The sequence below is a fragment of the Lepisosteus platostomus genome, chromosome 5, assembly GCF_059453375.1.
Source record: "Lepisosteus platostomus isolate fLepPlt1 chromosome 5, fLepPlt1.hap1, whole genome shotgun sequence".
NCBI classification, from domain to species: domain Eukaryota; kingdom Metazoa; phylum Chordata; class Actinopteri; order Semionotiformes; family Lepisosteidae; genus Lepisosteus; species Lepisosteus platostomus.
Window position 1 is genome coordinate 34,409,028 of NC_142615.1, and position 9,224 is coordinate 34,418,251.

The window sequence follows — 9,224 nt, forward strand, 5'->3', positions numbered from 1 at the left end:
GAGAGGGCAGTTTTTGCTTCTGCATTTCCCAAGTAAGGACGCATGACAACAAGCGATCGCGGTGCTCATCTACGACACAGTGGTGATGAGTTTTCAGTACGTGTTCTTTTGAACGAGCAATGAGGTTGCCGCCTTGGACAGCTGACTGCACGCTCTCATTGTGCCACGTGATGAGAATTCACCAGGCTCGTTCAGTCATTAGTCACATTCCATCGTTTGCCATAAGCAGACGCTGCGAAGTGATGTGGATATCAGTTCCCAGTCTTGTGGAAGAGGAGGAAAAGAGCACACGAGGGCTCGTCCGGGAGTTGAACCCGGGACCTCTCGCACCCTAAGCGAGAATCATACCACTAGACCAACGAGCCACAGCAGCACTTTCCATTTCAATCTGTCAGCGAGCTTGAGGATGGGGAGAGGCGCCATTCGCTCGTCCAGTCAGACCTTCATCAATAAGTCAAGAAAGCTGCAATTACACGACTGCCTTGCAGACGAAGGGCAGTGAACTGTGCCCGGTAAGAGGGGAACAAGCGGCACTAGGTGACGCCGAGGCATAAGTCCCAGCGAGGGGGGTTGGCTTGTATGGTACAGCGCTTGCATTGCATGTGGGAGATAGCAGGATCAATTCCCGCATCCTCCTGGTGTGTGCTTAGAGCTTGATGTGCCGAAAGGCGTCCTTTAGCCTGTGGTCCCGCCTTACATGGAGAGCATCGTGCAGCTGTCAAGCGTTTCGCAGCCACGCCCCCTTTTCATCTTCTCTCTGGCTTAAGCGTCACTCCGCCCCTCTCTCTTGACATTTCATGTCAGCATGTCAGAAGTCCGAGTGACATTTTTAATGGCTGAGTGAGGGCACGATGCTGAAGCAGAGAGGCCACTTCAGCCACAGAGACTTGTGCTAGGTGAGATCTGAAAGACGGACTCGCAACAGAAACAGACCAAAAATGTATCGGTGAGATCAAAAGGCAAATGCAACATTCAGCAGAGGGCGTTGTAAAGATTAGGGAACGGGCGACTGAAATCCATGTGAGGCAAACTTTCCGGTGTGTGTACCGCAGCTGGGCTTGTTGGCGTAATTGGTAGTGCGTCAGTCTCGTCATCTGAAGGGCCTGAGTTTGATCCTCACACGGGGCAGGGCTGCTTCCTCTCTTGCTCTTTTCAAACACTTGCGGCAACTGTTCGCTCATAACCACGTCTGGAATGCGTGACCTTTACACGGGCGAGAAGCAACGCCGCATCCCTTTTCTAAAGAACATTCACATTCAGAAATAAGTCAAGAAATTTGCCATTACTTTCGCTCGCACTGCTGTCAGCCTGCCCATGTTGCCAAAGAAAGATTCACTCGGCGTCAACATGACAGAACAGCGATCACTTGAAAACAATGTTCCACACTCCGTAAGCAAGAACTTCAGTGTTTGCAGTCACCCGATATGCCGATAGTCAAAGGAGCGCAAAACACGAAGCGTCAAAAGACAAGATGAGTTGATGGAAAGAGCGTTGAATTGATGAGCACAAAAGTTCAGCTCGTACAATAGGCAACGAAGGTCCCGGCGTTGTCATCGCATTTGAAAGGACTGCCTTGCAGACTAAGGGCAGTTGGAGGTTGCTGTTTTGAGACGGAGGCATTGGGATGGTGGGCCGAGATCTATTCTTCTTAAGGAATTCTTCATCGTGAAAGATCGGTCCACAGGTCATCCAAAGAACTCAGGGAATCATGTGCTACTGAATGGAGTGAAGTGCTGAAACACATGACATGCCCCCTTGATCTCACGTGCTGCAACATGCACAGCTACCGTCCACACCAGGCAGTGGGGCTTCAGCAGAATTTGCTACGCCACCTGCAATTACATATCCAGCTGCACACATATACATGGCCCTTCTTTCGTTTTCAGGATCTCAAAAAAAAGCTTAGCTTGGTTTTCCTGCCACCTGATTGACCTCATCTCCCTCAGAATGTGCCCCGCCACATTCATTGCTGAAGCAGGACGGAGGCTAACGGACATGTCAGAACAGTGAGGTTCAACGATCTCTCCAAAATATTGTGGTTGAAGTGGAAGAGATATGTTTTAAATTGTACCTTGGTATTTCAAACTCTCTCTAGAATGTTATCCATTTCTATTTTATTTTGACAGGAACTGTTAAAAGGCTAATGACACTAGATGAAAAGAGAAAAAAGAAAACACAACGTTTCAGCCGTGGAGGCTTCTTCAGGTGTGAGGGCTCCACGGCTGAAATGTTGTATTTTCTTTCTTTTCTTTTAAGCATGGAATAGACCTATTACTTGTTCCTTTGCAGCCTACACATGGTGATGCAGCTCCCCACCTGAACTGCTAATGATACTAGATGCCTGGTAGTTTGTGGTACTTGGTTATCGTCTTATGTGTGCTCAAACTGCATATGTGTTGTAGCAGCGAGGCTTATTAATAAGAAAGAATTAAGTGTTCTGAGCCTTCCCAAATGAGGCCCCATCTCTGTTCATCTCTGTGGTGCAGCGGCCCAGCACTGAGCTTCGCCAATGTGATTCAGCTGCTTCCAGTGCCTTTATTGGAGTGCGCTGATGGACCGTGCTCTCTCTCCAGAGACCAGCACGCCTGTCATGGACGGAGCAGGAAAGGCGGCGCCACATTCTACAGCCCTCTCCACGCAATCGATGAAATCGGGCTACTGAAGTGGAGAAAATCGCCTCTCCAGAAAGTGCAAATATCATCTTGGAGACTATAAATCCTATTGCCGAAGGTCAGCCCTGTCTACCAGAGTAACCCTCCCACAGCGATGATCAGCTCGTCTCACACGCGAGAAGTTTCGGTTGGAAACAAGCGCCCCCTCTTCTCGCACGTTTTGCACGTTCGAGTAGTTTTAATGCGGCTCTTTCGTACACGGTGCTGATCTTTTGGAAAGCAGGAGGCAAAACCGAGTCGAACCCGGGCCGCCTGGGTAAAAACCAGGAACCCTAACCGCTAGACCATATGGCAGCGAACAGCCATGCTGTTCCCGGCATCATCCGAGCAAACTACGTAAATATGAGAAAACACGCAAGAGAGTTGTCACTCAGAGTGTCGAAGGGTCGATGTATACTGGGGCTCAGTTGAAATGCAACGTCAGGACTTTTCCAAATTATGTCACACGAAGAGAGCACAGCCTTTTCCACCCTGCCATGCGTGTATCGGTAACTCCCCGTGATCGTATAGTGGTCAGTACTTTGCGTTGTGGCCGCAACAACCCCGGTTCGAATCCAGGTCACGGCAGAATAGGGGCGTCTGCTTTTACTACTTGCACGAATGAAGGCAAAAAAAAGCCAATCGATGTGAACGAACGGCGCTTTACAGAGGAGTACTGCCTGACTGGATCGTTGATGAGCGACAGAGGCCACTCCGACCCCTTCTTGGTTTTCTTCAATGACTTACTAAGGATCTTCTTCACATTCGCCCATGCAGGGGAAGCCAGTTACACCAAAGCAAACGCAGGAAAGTGCATTTCAAGCAGAGACCAGGAGGTACTTGTTTACACTGAGAGTGGGTGGAGAATGGAACAATGCGCCCAGCCCTGTTGCTGGAGCCGATTCTTGATGAGATCTTGGGCTCACTAAGAGGCCCCCTCTGGATGCTATTCTTTCTGTTGTTCTTGCAGGTCCTGCGCTGCTTTTGAGCCGACAGAGCTCGTCCTGGTCTGTCGGCACAGCCCAATTGCAAATGATCAGCTCCGCATACAGAAGGAACGTGCATTTGGTACAAGAGTGCATGAAGGCACCGGAAATACATTGGGAACAAATGACCGGTCGCTCAAGACCTCTGTGAGGTACAGGAGCTTGCAAGAAGCAGCTGTTTCCGCCCGGTCTCGAACTGGGGACCATTCGCATGTGAGGCGAACGTGATAACCACTACACTACGGAAACGGTTGTAAACCGTGCCCAGCGGCCCAGTGCTGAGCTTCGCCAATGCGATTCAGCTGCTTCCATTGCCTTTATTGGAGTGCGCTGATGGACCGTGCTCTCTCTCCAGAGACCAGTACGCCTGTACCGGGGTAAAGTTAGCTTGAAGTTCGAAAACGATTTTGGCATGCCTGTAGCGCTTTCGCGAAATCTCTTAGAGTTACAAAAACACATGCTTTGTGTATAAAATACATTGTGAATGCTTTCTCAGCCTTCACTTTGTCATTTTTATGACATTTTTTTGACCATGTTCACATTTTCTCTTGTCCATGTCTTTGCAATAGAAGCACAGAACGGCTTCAAACCAAATGCATTTTAAAGACCAAAACTTGTGGATATTTCAACAGCCTCTACACCAAACTATCAGTGAGCTAATCATCTTTTTTAAAACCTCCAGTTTTTCATCGATGCGTAATTACACACTAACTGGAACCCGGGGACTGCTGTGTGCACACGTTCACAACGCGAGAAATACTGTTCAATACGGCTTCGTGCGAAAAACCCATATATGACCATAGGAAGCAGAACAGCGCAGTCTCCAATTAGCCAGACTGTAAGCACGGGAATAAAGCTTTGTTTGATTTCTGAAACCCTTCCGTTACGTTCTATTTTCATTCAGGTGTGGTTCAACTATATTGACAATACGACTGACAGCAGGAAGTTTAAAATATTCTTTTCTCAGCAGCTTATTAAAAACAGCTCCCATGATGTTCAAACCGACTTTTTACACAGAACACTGACACAGCTTTGTGTTCTGAATCTCTTTTTCTCGTGCTTTTATTTAATGTGGCACAATGCACTGGTATAGGGGTATTTTGTTAACAAACCAATAGCATTTAAACCACAGCACCCACAATGCTGCAAGTAAGTGTTTTGCACACTAAGCAGGTCCTCTGACTTTTCCCAGCTTTGTTTTGGTTTTTTTAAGATAACAGTACAGGTAAGACACTGGGATAGGGGGGTCGTCTTCATGGCTCAATAGCATTTCAAATACAACAGCCACACTGCTGAAACCAAGTGTTTTACACACCAGTCTAGCCCCCTAACCTTATACAACCTTGCTGTGGCTGTGGCACCTTTCTTTATTTTGTTATGATTTTTTGAAGATAACACTACAGGTAATACACTGGGACAGGTGGGTCGTCTTCATGGCTCAATAGAATTTCAAATACAACAGCCACACTGCTGAAACTAAGTGTTTTACACACCACACAGGCCCCCTAACCTTATGCAACCTTGCTGTGGCTGTGGCCCCTTTCTTTATTTTTTTATGAGGTTTTCAATATGGCACCATTAGACAGGCGGTACATGGGGATAGGGGGGTGCTATTCACGAGTCAATAGCTCTTCAAGCACAACAGCCACAGTGCTGCAACCAGGTGTTTTACACCAGACATTTCACCTAACCTTATACAACCTCGCTTTGAGTTGTAAAACATTTCTTTATTTTTTTTTACTGTAATCAAGTGTTGTGCTCACTAGTCAGGCCTCCTGACCTTTCACAGTCATGCTTTGTTGTGTGCAACTTTAATTATCTTTTTAGGATTTTTTGAACATGGCAACTTCCACCGAGATGGGTGGGGGGTGTTGGGGTGCTCTTCAATAGCTTTTTCATCTATACACACAAATGGATGTAACCAAGACACTCAGAACCTGTCACGCAGGGGCTGACTGCTGAGGATAGGGATCCAATGCAGTGCCCTTGGTAGGGTTGGCGTGAGACACAGGCATAATCGGAGTAAACAGGCAGGGGTCCGAGTCCGGGAAGGCGTAGTACAGGCATAGGCACAGAATCGACAGGCGAAGGCGTAGTCGAGGTACTGGCAGGGGTCGGAGTCCGGGAAGGCGTAGAAGTTGCGTCGGTAGACAGAGGTGTAAACGAAGAGACAGGCTTGGGTCAGGATCCGAGAAAGCGTAAAACAGGCGAAGGTACAAAATCGAGTGGCTAAAGCGGTAGTCGGAAAAGCGGGGTCGAGGTCCAGGGGAGAAGTCGTAGTAAGGCAAAGGTGTAGTTAGTACATAAGCTCCGGGAGAGAATCTCAATCGTGAGCAATGACCGGGGGGCAGATGAGGGTTTAAGCAGAGGACTGATTGACACGTGCACGTTTGGTACGGGGAGAGCTCGTAGGAATGCGGGAGCGCTTGCCTGCGTGAGGGAGATTCGTGGCAAAACCAACAGAATCAACCTGAACTCACAGAAAAACAAGAATGCCCCCGAGACACCTGCACCCCCCCCCGGACCACTCTGGTATCAACACCCCCAAACCCATCCATACCAGCTAACAAGACTCAGAATCGGTGCAACCCTCCAACCTGGACCAAGAGCAGGATGGGACAAGTACCTGCACCACACTACGCACCCCTCATCCAGACCAGCAGGACAGCCAGACCACAGACAGCACCATCATGTAACCCCCCTGTTCATTCCAACAGAAAAGCCGAACTGACCCCCACCAGCATGGCGACGCTGCAGCTCTGGTCACACCAGCAGGCCCAATGGGCTCAGAGCTGGGGGACATACAGATGCAGCCATTCAAAATGCGTGGGCGATACCGCATTATTTTCCGGTACGCTGTATGCAGTCTACCGCAAGTTACCGGTAAATACCGCTAGTTACCATAAATTCTCCTATAATATGACAAGCAAAATAATAGTATCCTGAATTTCGGCAAGGTGGAGCTAATAAAGCTCAACCTCTCATGTTTGAGCTGTGGCCATCAAAGTCTTTAACGAAGATATTACTAATAGTACTAATAATGAATGACCTTGGACAAGCTGTAAGTGTAAACTCAAAGTATTGCCCTGGTCAACATTCTTTTTTTCATTGACCGTCTTTGTAAAAGTAACACCACAGCATTTCGCAATCACGCATTTGTTTCCAATCATGCAAAGTACAGTAATTTTTGAGAATCGATTCACCATGCCTTTCACATGCTCATAAAAGAGATTGATTTAGGAACATAGACATATTACTGTATGAAAACTGTACTGTATACAGTATGTATATGTATATTTAATGTCTTAACTGTGCCCGTTTAAGTATTGAATATTCATATCTAATTTTACCACTGAAGGGAAATCTTAGTAGCTGAGCATAAAAAGAATAGGAGCATACTGCAACGCGTGTGAAGGCCATAAACGATATTAATTTTGGAACATAAACATACAGTATATGGCTGGTCTCGGTACTTTAAAGAAAACATACACGAAACATGGTTTCATAATGACCAGAATCGGTCTTGAGATATTTTTAACTTGATTTACAGTATTTGAGAGGTATGTCTTAACACCGATACTACAGTACGTAAATACTGCTCACGTATATGTTTCTAGGTTTATATTATGCATTTCATACGGTCAAATTACTTTTGAGCAACTAATAAGAAGCGCGAAACGGTATGCCCAGGGCGTTTTAGTTTCGTTTTACTGGGACTCTGCTTTAACAATGTCGCCGTGGATTGATTAGAGATATCAAGTACATACAAGTCATTTTTTAAATGTTGTAGTTCGTCTTGTAAAAATGTTACGAGTACATCATCTATCAACAATTACACAGGTTCTGTTTCCATATTGCAGATTTTGGTTACGTAATATTATTTTCTAAATTTCACGTTGTGAATATATGATTTGGGCAAACAGAGCCGCAAAGAAGTACATTATGGGTTGTTGTTTTTTTTTTTTTGCAGTTTTATCTAGAACAAGCGATGCTTAAGCCTTTGTCTGATTATTGTGAAAATATCCACACGACAGTTACAGTACCTAGGAGTTGACTTCAGTGATGTTGTACTGTGCTGTAAACTTGTTCTGTGCCTAGTCACATTATTTTATAGCGTTTTTATAGCGTTATCAAATCCGGTGGCGCTGTGTGTTAGTTTCCTGACTCCCATGTCACATGGTCTGTGATTGAAACCTGTGAAACCGGTTTAATTCGTCACAGCCAGCACTCCGGCAGAGAGGGGGTTGTACTCGTAAAGTAGAAGCAGGCGAGATTTCCAGCGAAAGACACCTCCCCCTCCCCCCCCACCCTCATACGATTCAAATTGTATTACAGCATTGTAATTACACATTGTAATTGTATTACACATCGTACACATGCTTAAAAGAGAAGAGAGAAAACGCAAGCCTTCTTCAGGTGTGAGGGTCTTCTGCTCAGAATGAAACGCTAAAATGTAATGTAGGCTCTGAATGGGATCAAATATGATTTGGGCTTGATTAAGGTCGCTGCCTTTCATCTAAAACCCTACTTGAATCCTTCTAAACTAAAAATCAGTGTTAGTGAGTTCTAAATAAAGAGGTATCCAGGTAACAGTGAAACGGGCGGACTGGGGAGTCTGGGGAGATCGCCCGTTTTCCATGTAAATAGTTCCCTGGTTCCGCACCCCTTGGTGTTTCTCTCGCTCTCTCTCGGGTCACCTGATCATTAGCTCGAAAGATTTCAGTGCTTTGTGTATATTCTAATGGTAGTGGGGGCAGGGTGTGTGGGAACAGGTTTGGTTGAAATTGCATTGGAGATCTATGTTCTTCACACCTGAAACATTTTCTCTGAAAGCATTTTCTTCGCAGTTTAACCGATCTTGTTACAGCATGTTACAGTTTACTATTATTAACCATATAAATTTTAAGTGCTTAATGCCATTTTTTGACCAGGCACGAATATTCTTAAGTCCATATCTTCGCAAGGGAATCAGTGCGAATTGCAATACTAATTAAATTAAAACTACTAACTACTAACTAATACTAGCTAATTAAAACAAACCAGAAACGTGTTGTTCTGTCTAATGACATTACAAGTGGAAAGATTACAGATTTTAATCGTCTTTAATTTTGTTACGTTATACATTTTAGAAACGTTTCATCCATACAAACACCACAAAACTATTTTCAATTGTATTTCTGAATAGTATGTTACACTTAGTTCACTGTTTTAAATACATCTAATTAAGAAAGTTAGGTGTTAGCATAAACTATTAGCAATCAATAATATTAAATTTAGCACTGTAATAAGCTGTTGCACTTTCCCCCGCATCTTGTAAAAATATATTTTCATTGTTCAAATGTACATTAAGTCTGACTATCATATAATATGTTAAATACAAAACTAAAGAAAAAATAGGGTTAAATATAATTCAAAATATTTTTCTAACAATGTTAAAATAAAATGTATTAACTAAGGAGTAGGATGGCACAGTTGTTAGTATGTTTTTTGTTTTGTTTCTTTTTCATAAATACAACAGTAGTACCTGATGTCTCAGTGGCTTTCAAAATTAAATTATGCATGCAAACCTGTGAACTAGAAAGATAAC

The 9,224-nt window shown here is 44.8% G+C and overlaps 1 non-coding gene across 1 annotated transcript; it reads right to left on the reverse strand.

Moving 5' to 3' along the window:
- Nucleotides 1–293: 293 nt before the first annotated feature.
- Nucleotides 294–365, reverse strand: trnap-agg (transfer RNA proline (anticodon AGG)). The gene has a single exon. It is a non-coding gene; the product is annotated as a tRNA-Pro (tRNA).
- Nucleotides 366–9,224: the final 8,859 nt, after the last annotated feature.